This window comes from Balaenoptera borealis (assembly GCF_965194805.1).
Source record: "Balaenoptera borealis genome assembly, chromosome: 6".
NCBI lineage: Eukaryota > Metazoa > Chordata > Mammalia > Artiodactyla > Balaenopteridae > Balaenoptera > Balaenoptera borealis.
In genome coordinates, this window is record NC_138863.1 from 68,349,030 (window position 1) to 68,367,596 (window position 18,567).

General features: G+C 37.0%; 1 long non-coding RNA gene across 1 annotated transcript in view; it reads left to right on the top strand.

Moving 5' to 3' along the window:
* Window positions 1-14,745, top strand: part of LOC309630302 — a 38,884-nt gene extending 24,139 nt beyond the window's left edge. The window contains exon 2 of the long non-coding RNA XR_014245587.1: window positions 14,584-14,745. This is a non-coding gene — a long non-coding RNA (uncharacterized lncRNA). The remainder of the gene's footprint in view (window positions 1-14,583) is intronic.
* Window positions 14,746-18,567: the final 3,822 nt, after the last annotated feature.

The window sequence follows — 18,567 nt, forward strand, 5'->3', positions numbered from 1 at the left end:
GGGACCTAATGAAACTTCAAAGCTTTTGCACAGCAAAGGAAACCATAAACAAGATGAAAAGACAACCCTCGGAATGGGAGAAAATATTTGCAAATGAATCAATGGGCAAAGGATTAATCTCCAAAATATATAAACAGCTCATTCAGCTCAATATTAAAGAAACAAACAACCCAATCCAAAAATGGGCAGAAGACCTAAATAGACATTTCTCCCAAGAAGCCATATAGATGGCCAAGAAGCACATGAAAAGATGCTCAACATCACTAATTATTAGAGAAATGCAAATCAAAACTACAATGAGGTATCACCTCACACCCGTTAGAATGGGCATCATCAGAAAATCTACAAACAACAAATGCTGGAGAGGGTGTGGAGAAAAGGCAACCCTCTTGCACTGTTGGTGGGAATGTAAATTGATACAGCCACTATGGAGAACAATATGGAGGTTCCTTAAAAAAGTAAAAATAGAATTACCATATGACCCAGCAATCCCACTACTGGGCATATACCCAGAGAAAACCGTAATTCAAAAAGACACATGCACCCCAATGTTCATTGCTGCACTGTTTACAATAGCCAGGTCATGGAAGCAACGTAAATGCCCATCGACAGACGAATGGAAAAAGAAGACATGGTACATATATACAATGGAATATTACTCAGCCATAAAAAGTAACTAAATTGAGTGATTTGTTGAGATGTGGATGGATCTAGAGACTGTCATACAGAGTGAAGTAAGTCAGAAAGAGAAAAACAAATATCGTATATTAACGCATGTATGTGGAACCTAGAAAAATGGTACAGATGAACCGGTTTGTAGGGCAGAAGTTGAGACACAGATGTAGAAAACAAACGTATGGACACAAAGGGGGGAAAACCGCGGTGGGGTGGGGATGGGGGTGTGCTGAATTGGGCGATTGGGATTGACATGTATACACTGATGTGTATAAAATTGATGACTGATAAGAACCTGCAGTACAAACAAACAAAGAAAAAACAACTAATACTAAACTTTCTTTGGGTTATTTGTATGGAAATATGTTAATATAAATGTTTCAGACATTACATGAAATTTCTAAAAAAAAAAAAAAGAATTTACACAAAGAAGGTTCATCTTGCAAATTTAGAAACAGTTCATCTCTGGTGGAAGAAAGCACTTGATAATAGTTGGTTAGGGCACTTGCTCTTCTCTTTTCTGATTCTCGACCAGTTCTTATTTACAATGAGAAAGGGAAAAACAACCCCATTGATATTGAAAGCATATTTTTATTTTAATGAAGCACTGAAAAGAATTGTTTTTCAACTTGAATTAAATGCTTTCCTTATTACATGTTTATTTATCTTGAAAAGTCAAAGAGCCATACTCAATAGTAAAAATGGATTTTTGTGATTTTAGCTGACTTGATTTGCTTAAGAGGTAATCAAAGCCAATTAGGCAAAATGTAAAAGAATTCTGGGGGTTTGGGCAGTGCCTTACATGGACACCAAAACTACTAGCTATTAAATTTTTTTTTTTTTAAACATTAGTCTTGGTTTTTCATCTACATGATGAAAATGCCTCCTTAGCACTGAAGAAAGGGATGGGCATGGGCGTTGGATAGAAGAGAGAGACAGAGACACCACTATAGGGTGGTGATGGGGGCTGGCACTAAATAATTATGCAAAATTACAAAATTAGAATTGTATGGTAGAAGGGTTAACATTATAAAGCAACTAATATTATAAAGACATCAATATTATCTGAAGCCAGATGATGTTAGAAATAGTGAAGAGATGTAGACGCAGACATGAGTGAAACAAAAGAAAAGAAGGTTATGGGCTTCCCTGGTGGCGCAGTGGTTGAGAATCTGCCTGCCAATGCAGGGGACACGGGCTCGAGCCCTGGTCTGGGAAGATCCCACCTGCCGCAGAGCAACTAGGCCCGTGAGCCACAACTACTGAGTCTGCGCGTCTGGAGCCTGTGCTCTGCAACAAGAGAGGCCGCGATAGTGAGAGGCCCGCGCACCGCGATGAAGAGTGGCCCCCGCTTGCCGCAAGTAGAGAAAGCCCTCGCACAGAAATGAAGACCCAACACAGCCACAAACAAATAAATTTTTTTAAAAAAGAAGGTTATGTCTCCAACCAAACAGGCACCCTGAAGAAGGGGAAATGTATTTTTCCAGAATGATCAATCAGCAGTCTACCAAATGTCTGCCCCACCCACCCCGAAAAAAAGAAAGAGAAAGGAAAAAGGAAAATTTGTCTTATCAGCACTTTTTTTGTTTGCTGTTCTTGTCAACAATTTGTCTTTAACTCCAATTTTTAGATGTAGCACATATCACAGTGGGTGTTATGAAATACACAGTTGGATGCTGGGAATTGAGACTACCAAAACTGTGAACTAAACAGGGGTAAACACATATCATTTCAAATAGTTTCAATTACATTATCTTCAATAGAGAAAAATAATATATATCTGTCTTTTTACCCTAGAAATATGCTCTTCTGTTTTCTTTGTAGAAATGCAGTGCATTCCTGTGTTATTTTATGTATTAATTTAATTGTAACCCTTTCAAAGGTAATTGTATGATTGGAAAGCAGAGTGGACACAAGAATGTTTAAGAGCTAAATCTGCTCAGATTTATTGTATATTTGATTGACTGGGGAAATGACTTTCATTTGACATCTGAGCCAACAAGTTAGCTGAAGTAAAATTTTGCTTAATACCTTTGCATCAATAATCTAGGCACAGCTTCACTGATTGAGAAAGTCTGATCAATAGAGTATTACTGGTTGCCTAACTGTAACTTTGCCAGACTTCTTTGCTAATTTTGCTGATGACCTTCTTACCACTGCTTCTCAGGTTCACCTTTTTTTCCACTTTGAAATTCAATTTGCTCCATTTGCTGTTATTTAAAGAATTTACACATTCAACTGATTTTATTCACCTGCTATGGTTACCATACAGGATACAAAAGCTTGCACCTGATTATGGTGAAGCTTTGGAACTGCTAGGGTAGTCAAATATTTAGCAAGCATTTTCATATCAATTATAGTTGGGAAAAAATAACCTAGAACAATCAAACATGGGGCTGAAATAATAAACAATGGAATATTCCATTTTTAACAATAATTCACAAAGCAAAGGATCTACAAGTATTAAAGAGGATATTGTCAAACTGAGGGGTGGGAAGCAAATAGAAAAAAGAAAATGTGGCTCTGGTTTTCAGGAGAGCAGAATAAATAATAAAGGAAAGGAGGCAAAAAAAACCCAACACACTAACAGAGAAAGAAGGCTCATAGAATATGTTACAGCCCAGTGAAATTTAGAAACAATTGAAAGGAATTGTGAAGGTCCGAGATTTTAATCTAGATATAAGCTGAGAAATTAACCTGCCACAGTTTTATGAATGCTAGTAGAAGACACAAAAACCCTGGGTCAGAGACAAAGAACTTTATATCTCACAGCAATAACACTAGCCAAATTACCAGCAGTTTGTGCTGTTCCCCAAGCCCTAATTCCCAAGGGCAACGTGACAAGGACCAAGTAACACCTGCATATGGGGTGTGTTGTGTTATGAAAGAGGAACACTGAACTTGGGTACCCTAATCTTTTATAATGAATACAAGCATACCTGCTCTTTACTCCAGAGGGAGACACTATCTATCTTGTAAGACTTTGCTCTAAAAGCATCCTTGAAATGATAATCCACAGCAAAAATTGTTAGTGTCTTGGCTTGCAAAATCTGCAGAAACAAGACAGCCTCACGGAGAACTGTCTCCTAACAAGGATCTGATATGAATCTCTTAATTTACAGTTATTGAAACTAGAATAGGCTGAGATCTAAAGAACCACATTCCCCCCACTAAATCCCTAACCCCTCAGTTTCTTGACCTCTTCACCTCAAATGATCTTCTCTTCCACTCTAATTCAGCCACTCATTCTCACGGCCCACTGCAGATTTGTCATCACCAAGACCTATTCTATCTCTGGAAAACTGAAATTAAACGTCATCCAATTCCTGACCACAATGTCCTCCCCTTTCAGCCCTCTCACTAAGCGACTGCACCTATTCTTCAGGACCTCCATTCTCTCCACCCCTGTACTTCATCCTGATCTACCAGCAGCCATTAGCGTTCCCATACTCCCCTCTTCAGCTCAGACTCCACTTTCCATCCCTTCAACTGCTCTCCTGTTAACATCCTCAACTTGCTCATCCCATTTGTCTTCCTTGGCATCTTCCCAATAAAACCTCAGTTTTGAATGACATTAACTTCCAGCTTTTCTCTTATGTACACCTGGGCTGTTGGGCAATGCTAGCAAAAAATTGCACAACCGTGCAGATTGGTTTCACTATAAATTCATGGTCTCCAATCTCAATCTGACTCTCAAAATGGCATTTTTTAGCTCCATCACTCTTGTTAAATTTGACTCAATCTGATCCATATTTGCAACGAATGACATCATTTCCTCTGCACAGAAAAAAAAAAAGCAGAAGCCACCAGATAAAAATTCTCTCAACTTCTTAACATCAAACTTGCAAAAATAGCTGTAATGCCATCCATCTTGTTCTTCTGCTCAAAGGAGGCAATGTGTCTCCTGTCACCTGAGACTAAAGTTAATTCTGCTATCTGTGCTTTGGAGCTGTGTCAGAGTCTGTTAATTGTCCCCCAATATCTATTTCACCCTTCTTCTGAACTAACATAATTGAAAAACTGCAGCTGGGCTTTTGACTATCCAGAATCAAGATTATAATTTTCATCTGTAACTTCAGTTAAATGTGGTCATGGAATGAAAGCAGAAATGTATGTAACTTCTGGGAAGCATACTTAAAAGAAGTGGATGTAACCTTCTCCCTCCCCCTTCATACTGCTGTATGGAACATAGATGTAAAGTCCAGGGCAGCAATGTCCAATAGAAATATAATGCAAGCCACGGATGCAAGCTATAAAAGTAACTAAATTTTCTACTAGCCACATTTAAAAAGAAAAAGAAACAAGTGAAATTACTCTTAATAATACATCCCAGTTAATCCCATGTTCGAATTATCATAACTTTGATATGTAATTTATTATAACAATTATTAATGAGGTATTTTGCATTTTGTCTGGTGTGTCTTTTATAGTTGCAGCACACCTCAGTTTGGACTAGCCACGTTTCAGGTGCTTAATAATACACATGGCTGGTGGCTACAAACTCACTAGCACAGGGATAGAGTTCCACTTTGAGGATCTTAGCCACGCACAATGAAGCAACAATATGGAAAGAAATCAGATTACTCACAAAACGGTATCACATCAGTGCCATACTACTCACCCAGATTTTTGGATGACAGAAAAATAAACTGACAAAAAAATAATCTTAGGCCAAAATTATCCCAGGTTTTCTGTCCCTTGCAGCTGAACCTCATCCCCTTCTGTTTCATCAAGAATGCATGTCCTAAAATAGGTAACTAATAAGGACCTACTGTATAGCACAGGGAACCCTTCTCAATACTCTGTAATGACCTATATGGGAGAAGAATCTAAAATAGAGTGGTTATATGTACATATATACTGGGCAATGCTAGTGGTTATATGTACATATATGACTGATTCACTTTGCTGTACAGCAGAAACTAACACATTCTAAATCAACTATATTCCAATAAAAAAAAAGAATGTATGTCCTTTCACTGCTATACATTTTACTGTTACTATTTATTTGATCCAGTAGAGTGAAGTAAAGGCAACCTAGCCCAGGGACAGCAATACTGCACAGCAGTTAAGAGCACAGACTACAGGGCCAGGCTTCTGTCAGTTTCATTCCAGCCCTACAACTTATTAGCTCATGACGTTGGGCAAGATACTTGACCCCTGTGCCTCAGTTTCCTCATCTGTAAAATGTGAATAATAATAGCAGTTACCTCATAGGGTTGTTATGAAGATGAGAAAGGGTTAATATATATAAAATACTGAGAACAGTGCCTGGTACTGTAAGTGCTAAAATGTTAGTTATATAAATGTCAGTTATATACGTTAGTTATGTAAAAGTTATACAAATTGTTAGTTATACGTGTTAGTTATATAAATCCTCATATACAAATCCTCCTAATGATACTTAAATATTCAAGATCCTTTTATCTTAAAGAAAATTAGTAATAACAGATCCCTCAACTGCTTGTCAGTTACTCTTTCATGGCCCAATTAAGAGCTGTCTGTAACCACATCTCTACTTACTTCAGTGATTCAATCCACTGCAATCTGGCTTCCATTTACACCACTCCTCTGGAGCTACTCTCATCTCTCTTGCTTTAGACAATCAACCATTGCCCATTTTGAAATACTCTCCTGTTGGTTCACTGGGTCTTTTCTGTTCCCTCTTTGGCCATCTTTTCCAAGTCACCTTTGTGGGCTCTCTTTCTCAGTCTCATATACCCTAATTTCCATCTCGGGCTTTTTGTTCTCTTTCTCTATGTGTTCTCTGGATTATCTCATCATCCACATGGTGCTCACAGTATCTCAAGACCTTTTAGCTTTCCTGTGTTCTACACCTGCATTGATATTTCTATTTAGATATTCCACAGGGACTGCATTATCTTAACTTCCAAACCTTTTTTTTCCTTCTTATATTCCAATCTCAGCGAATGGCATGGACATCTGTCTAATTTCCTGAGCCAAGAACATGGGCATTATCCTTAACTCCTCTCTCTCCCTCAATCCCACCAAACCAATTAATTACCAAGTCCTCCTAATTCTCTTCCTGAAACAAGTTTTCACACTCACTTTTCTATGTCCCCATCGCCCATTCAAGTCATCATAATTTTATACTTGAATTAAGAGTCTCCTATATTTATTGTCTCTCAACCTCCAGTCCCAATTTTCATTGATTCATTTTCCATACTAGATTTCACAAGCATGACTGTTTACTCCCCTGCTAAAACACAAAACAAACAAACCAAAAAAAACCACTCCTTTTCTCACTACATCAGGAAGAAGTCCAAGTTCCCTAAGATTATTTTTCAAAGCCCCCCATCATCTGATATTTGCTTATTTCTCTAATTCCAAACTTGCTATTCCCCATCCCCAGCCTCCTCAGATGCTATTTGAACTTACTTCAGCTCCTTGAGCATAACATGCTCTCCCTCATCCTTTAGCCTCTAGTGGGTACTATTGGTTTCCTCCCCAGTATCTATTCTTCCTTCCCTCTACCGAGTAGCAGCTCGATTTCCGGGTGCTATTGATCTTAGCTCCTGAAGAACATTCTGAATGGCCAAACCATTCAATGTGACCCCATATCCCATGTCCCAGTTATTTGTTCAGGGATGAGCACATGACCTAAGTTGGTCAATCATAATGAATCCCCGGTTTTTTTGTTTGATGACTAGAGGGGAAAAAAGCTTTCTTTTCTATTTTGGTGTGAGGCCTACACTGATATGGGCATTTTGCTATCATGATTAAATCCAAAATCAGGACAAAACTCAAAGCAGAGACAACAAATTAGAAGGAAATTAACTTAGAATCCTGATAAAGTTCATCTGAAAACCTCCCAACCTCTGGAATTTAACTTACATGAGCTAATAAACTACTATTATTGTTAGCCTGTCTGAGCTGGGTTACCTGCAAGAGAAATCCTGACTGAAAAGGGGATTCTTGCTTGCTGGTTCCTCTATCTAGAATATGTTTCTCACATTTCTTCACCTAGTTCACTCCTATTCATTCTAACCTGGTCTCAATGTAGATAGCACAACCTGCATGAAGCTTTCCTAGACTGGTGTAGGTGCCCCTTCTATACACCTTCACAGCACCCTGAATCACCCTGATCTCAGTGATTCACAACTGCTTATTTCTTCCTCTCCCTTATAAGATTTAAAACTCTGTGAGTCTAGACACCATCTTTTAATGCTCGTAATTGTTTTCCTGGATTTTAATATACTTCCCAGCACATCGTAGATGCTTCATAAATATCTGCTGAATTTATTATAACTAACATTTATAGAGTACTTTCTACATGTTAGGCATTGTGCTAAGACCTTCACATATTTTATCTTATTTAATGATTACATAAGCATGAACAGTTATTATTAACTATTATTATTCATTAGTTTATAGATAAAGAAACTGAGGATTGGAGGGGTGAAACAACTTCATGGTCACAAATTTAGCCAATGTTAGAGCTGGAATATATATGAAGCCAAGTGGTTTGTCTCTACAGTGTATGCTCTTGGCCACTACATTATACTGTCCCTATAGGAATGAAAGAATAAATAAGAATCATATTTAGAACTCTGACCATCTTACTCTCTTCAATGTTTTTCCAGCACATCACTGTTTAAAAACATTTTTAAAGACTCTACCCAAAGTTCTCTTTGCCAGATAAAAACCAAGGAGCAAAGTGATCAAAGTTTCAGCTTAATGAGGAATGAAGAAAAAAAATTGATTAGATTCTTTATTTTCAGTGAAGCATTCCACCTAGTACATTATGAGCTTAAGTGTAATCTTAGTGTTTGCAATGCTCTATATTAACATACTTCCTTCATATTTCTCTACCCAAAGAAAATTTAGAAGTAACTCCAATTAAGTTGTTTTGAGAAGGGAATATTTCACAAATTGTGAATTTTCAGAGCATTGAACTGGTGCTTCTAGCCACAAAGCTGGGAATACAGGATAGACAGCATTATGGCTGCATAACATTCCTGACATAACTCAATGTTTATTTGTAGAAACTAATGCCCCAGAATATTCTCATGGGACTTGAAATCTCCCTTTTCCTTTTTTCCCCTAGTTTGCAATTCTTAATGTCCATTATCCAACTACGATGATGTAAAGTCGGATTATTTTGCTTACAGGGGCAGGGGGCGGGGAGAATGGTTCAAAACTTCACTGAATTTCTCTAGTTAACATATTTAATACTTGTTTTAGGGTAATGTATCAATATTTAAGTACTCACAGCATGCTAGACTTTGAAGAAACAATGCTTGAAACAAGGTCCTTGACTATTTAATATGGATAGTCTCTAACTCAAACACCCTGAAATTTTTAGACCACAATTTGAATCATTATTCTAGGTTTAAACATGTATTTTTAGCTGATTTAGCCTTTACAATGTTTAAAACTAGGGGTTTTTTATTATATACGTAATACATGTTCACTGTAGAAAAATTAGAAAAGCATGCAAACAAAAAGAAGAAAATAAAAATAACCCATGATCCCAACACTCAGAGATGATAATCACTTTAATTATACTGTGGATGTCCTTCCAGACTTCTCTTATGCATAAATACAACCTCACACTTCTTGTTAAAACTAATACGGGGTTTTAGTCTACATCCCGTTTGGTAAACTGCTTGCTTTATTCAGAAGTAATATTGGTGTAGCACTGATTTGGGATATAATGATAAATTTAATAGATGAACCCTGGTAAACAGATTAAGAACTGACTTTATCTGGCCTTAATATGATAGATATCATATTTGCTTCCTTCTGATTTGAGGGAATTTTGACTCTAATAAATTGGACAAACTTACTCAAGCTCTCTAGGCAAAGCAGAGAGAATATTTTGGATAATCATCAGGAAAGTTTATAGTTTTTGAAAGCTAAATGTCTAATTGAAGAAATGTATAATTGAAAAAAGAATTGAAGCCTGAGGCCCTATATTTTCAAAATTACATAATTACACTGATCAAATGTACCAGATTCATTTGATAAGCAACCTAACTCTACATAGATTCTAACTACAAACCATCAAAGAATCATAGAAAAACTGGCAGCAGGGGCATCAGTTTTAATACATGCAGATAACTGGCCCAACTATTCACCTTTCTTCACATGATTGGCATGGCGAAGACACAGACCTACTATGTTCTGTAATAAATATAATAAACCTTCCATATTATAGGCAGTGATTCACATCACGCTTCAAAGGATTTTAAAAATAGTCGGTGTGTGAAGGGCATTTGGAGATTTAAGCTTTCCCTGCTGCATGGTTCACTGCTAATATATCTGGGATATATCTATATTGGCGCAAACATAACCAGTGTAATGATGTTTCAAAGATGACATTTTTAATGTAGGAGAGAAAAGTGTGACCTAATGTTAATTACAGATGTCAATTATATTTGTGTTGTTTAGGGAACATTATGTCATTGGCAGTGTATTAAAAGATAGGCAGCCATAATTTGAAATCATTTTGGCAAGTTTCTGTCTGCAGTGGAAAGGAACAGTGGCTGCCATCTACTAATCTCCCAGGAATATCAGAAAGCTTAGTGGCCCTGAGAATAAATTTATGTCATTAGAAAAAATAAGAATCTATGAAAAATATATAAGTTGTGATGACTTCAGCTAAAAAAGACAAAAGAGAATTGGATGGTTTTATTGTTATCTTCAAGCTTAAGGAGGATGTTCATAAAGAAGATGGTGACCAGCTGTTCTTCAGGGCTATAGCAGGAAATGGCTTAACTTGCAAGACAAATTTAAGTTGACATAATGTAACTACTTCTTGACAGCACTGAATTTTAATCACTTAAAAACAGGCTCCTAAGGACAGCTGAGGGAAATGTCTGCTTTGAAAATCTTTAACGTTATGATTATGATAAGCATTACAATTGGCTGCTGGGGTTTGAGTAAGGCCCCATCTAGAAGGAGAAAGCTGGTTTTAGGCAGGATTACTAAATATGTCCAAAACTCTTCCTGCCCTACCTTTTGGTATTGTCTTACGCAACACCAATAGAATTCCAACCAAATGACCAATTCATTTCTTAATTCACTTCACAGTATTGAGCGCCTACTCCTTGCTCCAGTATATATATATAAAGAGGTTGTTTTATTTGTCCAAAATGTATAACACTTACTCATTGGATCTAGTGTTTATAGGGGGCTTTTTGTTAACTGTTATTTCTTAGTCTGTGCTTTCATATAATACATATTATGTATATAACACAGGTATCACAACAAAATAATGTACCAATGGTTAAGATGTTAAGAAGAGAGAATGTATTTCTTCTGACTCTGTGGGGTAACAGGTAATGTTCAGACCATGTAGGATTGCAAGCAATATCCAGGAAAAAAAAAAGATAATCATTCTAATAAAGTTGCATCTCTTATCATTTAGAAGTTTATGTTTGTTCCTAGGACTTTTTTAGGAAAATCCTCAGTCAGGTTTAAAGAAAACCCTCACATAACAAACGCTATTCTAATCATGATGTGTAATTACTAAGGTGAGAAAATCACCAAACACAGTTTAAAGAACCATTGAATTCAGTGGGAGATATATGTGAGCACCTAGGCATTGGGCTCTTAAATATAATAAAACAGAGTAACTAAGAGGCTGGTAGTTATTGACAGTATCAAAAGATGAAGTAACTCAAGGAATGAATTAAGAAATAAGATAGTGGGTGATGGTTTACCAAAAAAAAAAAAAGTGGGAGTTCTTAAGAAGGGAAAAGGAAATTACACAAATTCAATTAATTTGATTTGAAAGGGAGTCTATACCACTCGGTATTTCAAGATTCCTTCTGGAAGCGGCAAGGCTCTCTGATTCCCCGTTTCCTTATATCATGAAGTCGATTCTTTCAGGCCTATTCAGCCTCATCAAACTGGATCTCCCACTGAGAAGCATCATTAAGATGGCAGCTCCCCCAATCTTCCACCTGAGAAATGGCTGCTGAATTCACAGATTTTCATCTCCCACTGCACTCCCTCATATCCCACTGATTTCAAAGGGAGCGGTGTATATCGAAGACAGATGCAAGGAGGCAGAGAAGGAGGTTTGGGTACTTATATTCCTAAAAGCAGGCAGATTGGTACAAGGAGGATCAATATTTTTCTACATAATTTAATCAGATGAATTGTAGATAGTAGAGGTGCTATATTTATCAAGAAAGATTTAATGATTCATTTTATTCTTTTCATTTATTCATAACTTTATATACAAATAGAGATACATATCCGTTTTAAAAATTGTATTGTCCATATTAGTACAATATAGCATTCTTCCCCTGCATATTAATGTTTGGGTTCCACAGCCAGTATCCCATAAGTTACACTTAACCATGCCACAGTTAGATTCCAATAGGACAATATTATACACACAACATGTCTATTCTCACATAATTTTGCTTCATCTTATGCAACAAGTGTAAGCCTGAAAATTCTGGCAGCGACTGAATTTTGTAAATCAAAAATCTGTCCTAAGGGACCTCAATGACCTAAATGAACTGATATTTCAAGGAAATCTATGTTGAATCTTTCTTAAAAAATAAATAGTCCTTTGGAAAAATAACTTTCCTGTGCAGTAGTTGATATTCTATGTATATGCCCATCATATGGTCCTAAAGTTGTATAAACTTAAGTACTTTTTACATACATATTTATATGGCTCTAGTCAGACACTGATTTGATAGGTATCTACTTGACCTTACTAATTTATCACCTTTCTTAATGTCATTATCCTACATTTGGGTCATATTGCTCAAGACAAGTATCTGCCAATATGTTCTAAGAGGTGTTTTTACTTTTATTTGCTTTTGTATTAATGGGCAATACATACAATAATACACTTGATATTTGTTTTTAAAATCCAGATAGTGCATGCAACAAACTGTCAATACTAAGTTCTATTTGGCTAAGGATTAAAATTAGTAAGATTAAACTCTATTACTAATTGGAATATTACTAATTGAAGAAAGAAAAACATATTTCATTTCACTTTAAACATTTCTAATACTTACATATTGCACACCTAAAACCTTTTGCCTTTTATCTAGCTTCAGCATCCGTCCGTATCATTGTCCGGACATTATAATGTATAGCTTTTCAATAAGATGCATAGATTTTTCTGCTATTGCTATGCAAGTAATTACAAATTCATTCTTATAAACTATTCAAACAATACAGAAGACCTTCGAATCCCTGCACTCGCCACTCCCCCTTATCTGCACTAACTCTTTTACATCATTCACATCTCAGTTCGATTGTCACACTCCTCTGAGATGCCTTCACTGACAACTACCTTATATTAAATTATGTTATGTTATGTTATGTTATGTTATGTTATGTTATGTAATGTTATGTTATGTTACGTTATGTTACGTTATGTTATTTATTGTCTGTCCCCAGTGGGAAGGTAAGCACTGAAAAAATGGGGCAGGTGGACAGGGAGGATTTTAATTTTGTTCACTCCTGTATTCCCAATTCCAAGAATACTGCCTAGCACATATTAGGCACATGTTAGTTTTAGTTCAATGGATTAATTAATGGCAGAAAAATAAAATAAATGCGTTTCAAAGAAATTTTAGAAAGTATTATTGAGATGGAAGTACATGGACTTCATGTGTTTAAAAATAAGCAGCCAATCTCAGGTAACTTTTTCAATATTAAATCATAGGTCTTAAATGCACAAAAAGCTCAGGTAATTTACAATAGCTATTCAAGCAAACCTTATATCACCTGCATACTACCACATGGTTCCAAGTTCAGTAAAATCACCAAAAAGTCACTTGAGATCAGTATCTCCAAACTAAACAATGCCAGGTCTGAAACCTCAAATGCAAAACATATATTCCCAGTCAAGGATAAATTATATATGATGTTGGTTCAGATCATTGTCTTTGATTGTCTTCAAGTTTATAGCTGTCAGTGAGTCCCTTCTACAATTAAAATGGTTGCATATATCTCATACAAGGATCTTTGTGAATATTCACAAATTTAAGACTTGAAGCAGGATAAGGAGCATTTAGATGAGTGAGAAAAATATTTTTAGGTGAAAATATACTACAGTTGGCTAACTCTTTGTAATATCTCATTTAAACAAATAGTCCTTATCACAAAAGTCTTTCTAACATTAAAATTGTCCAAATGTGAAAAAGCTTTCCCAGAGTGATACCCAGTTTCCAATTTCCAAATTATAAATCATAATTTGAATCATCTTTTGGGACACTGTAGAAGCAATTGTTGAATCTAATTTTTAAATTAGATCAAAGAATTCCTATTTTATCACAAAATTATGTACTGTGTTAGACTAATTCTTTAGGACATTAATATTAAAAATAAAAAACTTTATTTTTGTGTAAAACTTTAAATTGTATATGGTGTGAGGTATTATTCTAATTTCACTGTTTTACATGTAGCTGTCTAATTTCCCATTTGGTGTCTAGTCACCATTTGTTAAAGAGACTGTCTTTTCTCCATTGTATATTCTTCCCTCCTTTGTTGTAGATTAACTGACCATAGGTGTGTGGGTTTATTTCTGGGCTCTCTATTCTGTTCCATTAATCTACATGTCTGTTTTTGTGCTAGTACCATACTGTTTTGATTACTGTAGCTTTGTATTATAGTTTGAAACCAGGGAGTGTGATACCTCCAGCTTTGTTCTTCTTTCTTAAGATTGTTTTGGCTATTAGGAGTTTTTTGTGTTTCCACACACATTTTAGAATTATTTGTTCTAGTTCTGTTAAAAATGCCATTTGGTGGGCTTCCCTGGTGGCACAGTGGTTAAGAATCTGCCTGTCAATGCAGGGGACACGGGTTCGAGCCCTGGTCTGGGAAGATCCCACATGCCGCAGAGCAACTAAGCCCGTGAGCCACAACTACTGAGCCTGCACATCTGGAGCCTGTGCTCCGCAACAGGAGAGGCCGCGACAGTGAGAGGCCCGCGCACCGCGATGAAGAGTGGCCCCCGCTTGCCACAACTAGAGAAAGTCCTCACACAGAAACGAAGACCCAACACAGCCAAAAATAAATAAATAAATGAATGAATAAATAAATAAATAAATAAATAAATAAATAAATGCCATTGGTATTTTAATAGATTGAATCTGAGGATTGCCTTGTGCAGTACTGTCATTTTAACAATTCTTCCAATCCATGAACATGGTATATCTTTCCAATCTGTTTGTGTCATCTTCAACTTGTTTCATCAATGTCTTATAGTTCTCTGAATATAGGTCTTTTACCTCCTTAGTTAGATTTATTCATAGGTGTTTTATTCTTATTGATGTGAATGTAAAGAGACTTTTTAAAAAGATTTTCCTCTAGTGTATTTATTTCAGTTATTATACTCTTCAACTCTGGTTCTTCTTTATTTTTTCTCTTTGTTAAACTTCTCACTGTGCTCACCCATTCTTCTCCTGAGTTCTTTGAGCATCTTTTTGACCATTACCTTGGACTCTTTATCAGGCACATTGTGGATCTCCATTTCAGTTAGTTCTTCTGGGGTTTTATCTAATACCTTCATTTGGAACATATTTCTCTGTTGCCTCATTTTGCCTAATTTGCTGTTTTTACTTCTACGTGGTTGGTAGGTTGAATACCTTTCCTGATCTTGGTAAAGTGGCCTTATGTAGGACACATCTTAAGGGGTTCAGCACTGCACTCTCCTCTGGCCACCAGATCTATATGCTCTAGGGGTGTGCTTTATTTGGGCCATGTGGGCCTTTTACTGTGGGCACACTGGTAGGTGTGGCTACCCCACCACCAAGTCCAATTGGTTGCCAGGTCCAGCCTTGTGCACAGGCTACCGGCCACAGGTAGGTAGGACCGCATCCTGGTACACTGGCTACACAGCCAGGGCAGTCTCAATCCTGATGCCAGCCCAGTGGTGGGCAGGGCTGGGTCACTAGGAACTGGCTGTGGAGCCCCAGGGGACTCTGGAGCTAGTGCTGGCCCACTGGTGGATGATGCTGGGTCCTGGGGTGACTGGCTGCAGAACCAAGATTCCTAGGGCTGGTGTCAGCCTGATGGTGGGCTGGCCAGTTCCTGACAATGCTGGCTGTGGGATCAGGGGTGTCCAGACCTGGTGTTGGCATGCTGGTGGGTGGTTCCAGGACCCAGGGTCTCCCAGAGTGGTGTACCAGACTGCTGGTGGTTGGGCCAGGTTTTGACATGGCTGGCTACAGTTCTGTGGTAGTCCTGGGGCTGGTGTCCACCTGCTGGTGGGCAGAGCCAGGTCCAGGGGTCTCTGGTTGTGGAGCTCAGGGGTCCTAGTACTGATGCTTGACCACTGGTGGGTAAGGTCAGATCCTCGGCCCTCTGGTTGGTGGGGCCAGGTCCTCAGGTGGTTGGGGACCCAGAGGGTCCTAGAGGAGCTGACCTGCTGGTGGGTGAGGCTGTGTACCTGCCCAGCAAGCTGCTTGGCCTGGGGCATCCCAGGATTGCTGCCAACCGGTTGGTGGGCAGGGCCAGGTTTCATCACTAATGAGCTAGAGAGAAGATCCAAAATTGCACTTCCCAGTACCAGTGCCCTTGTGATAGAATTGAGCTCCCCAAAATAGCTGCTGCCAGTGTCTACATTCCCAGGGTGAGTCCTAATTGCCTCCTGCCTCTATGGGAGGCTCTCCAAGATCAGCAAGTAGGTCTGACCCAGGCTCCTCTGAAATTACCGCTTCTGCCTTGGTTCCCAGAGCGTGTGACATTTTGTGTGTGTCCGTGTCTCCACCCCTCCTACCCATCTGATTGTGGTTCTATCTTTATATCTTTAGTTATAGAAGATCTCTTCTGACAGTCTTCAGGTCATTCTTATCAACAGTTGCTCTGTAAATGTTTGCAACTTTGGTGTGCCTGTGGGAGGAGGTGAGCTCAGGGTCTTCTTACTCCACCATCTTGGCCACTCCTCTATTCGGTGGTTTTTTAAGTCTGCTCCTTAGATCCCAGAGAACAGGGTGGTTTTTAAGCAGCTGTATCTCTGAACTGTCCACCCCATTTCAAACCAAACCATCTTAAATTTTATCTCTTTTAAGTATTAGGTATCTGCCTAAGACGTTATTCAAAAACAAAAAGGGTTTGACAGCTTAAAATAAACATACAATATCTGTAAATATTTTCTTTCAAAATCACCCAACAAAATTGTGTTTACTTGTCATGGTAGTGTCAGTTTACTTTTATGCTATTTTACCTGCAAAACACACATATATTTGGACTATCGTGCTGAATAATTTATGTTAAAATATCTGCTTTATAATCTAAATCCAGAATATATCCATTTCTGTATCTTCTATTAAACTAATCATGCTTCTTTGACCCATTTGTAACTTTAAATTTGATGATCAGAATATCTTAATTTTAATTATAATAAGTATATTGGTTGATACAAGTTTTATATATATCATATATTTCAATAATATATGTATTACTGAAACACTTCCTTTTGTATTACAATTTTAAGAAACCAAGACAAATACATCTGACAGCGAAATTTCCCTGCATAGGTTACAAATACAATATGTAAACTTATTAAAACCTGTAAAATGAATATTACTTGAAATAAGTTATTTTTAATGTCAGACTGCTAATTAAATAGAAAAACCAAATTAATGCTCTAATGAGCAGAAACATGAAAAATAAAGCAACAGTATTAGACAGCACACACTCTAAAGTGCTTCTGTCACAAGACCTTACTACAATCCAATCCTGAGAAAATGCTAAGTAAGATACAGCCTAATTAAGCTGATAAAAAGACAGTGTCCCCAAAATGGGTGGTAAATTACAAATGTTCATTTTGAAGTACCTGGGAGTAAATACAGAAAGTGCAATCATGTCATCACTTTGTAAAAATATGTATAGTGGAAATAATAAACACGATGATAATTTATGATAATGACAATTAGTAAATTAAATAGAGATGCTATATGAGTAGAAGGTAAAGATTTTAAGAACCAAAAATCTACATTACATACAACATAAAAATGAATGGGTAAAAATCCATTATAAATAAGCTTCCTTTTCCCTAATATTTGCTCCCTGGTTTGTACTGTAGTATTTACACTTGGTGGTCAGGCCACATCACAGCTCCAGCAATGTAACACTTAGCCATTTTTCAAATTTCAATATACTCAGCACTCAAGTAATAAGGGGCCCAAATCACCAACTCCATTTAACACTTTTAAATAAACAATACATGGTTTGGCAATATGAGGGTTTTCTTTCACTTTTGCTTTAATAAAGTGGTCAACAGAATGTTATTAGTGCAATTTACAGTCTCCCAGTAAGTGTGAAAGATTTTAGGTTAAAGGTATTTTTAAAATACAGTTTCTTCTTCACCCCAACTAAACAAGGAAGTGAGATCCTTAACTGAAATGTTTATATTCAATATTACTGCATTTATGGTTAAGGTTTTAGCAGTATTTCTATCCAAATAGCCTTGTTTTTAAAGACTAAAGAATTATGTTTCCAAAAAACAATGACAAATTTAAATGTGAGATACTCAAAGTGTTTTTAAAAACATGAATTTTCTTCAATTCATGAACATTTAAGCAAAAAAAAATTCAATTAAAGATGCATTTAAAAGTGCAACAGGGAATTCCCTGGCGGTCCAGTGGTTAGGACTCTGCGCTTTCACTGCTGAGGGCCCAGGTTCAGTCCTTGGTCTGGGAACTAAGATCCTGCAAGCTGTGTGGCATAGCCAAAAAAAAAAAAAAAAAAAAGTGCAACAATACAAAGATTTGCTAATCTTTCTGATATTTGAGAAAATTACCCAATGTTGATTAGGTGTACATTGCAAAATACATGATAATTTGTTTATATTTGCTCCAGGACTTCTTTTGCCATAACACATCAGTGCTATCCACAGATCTAGAGAGAAACAGATGGAGGAAGAGAAAAATGTGTTATGAGCTT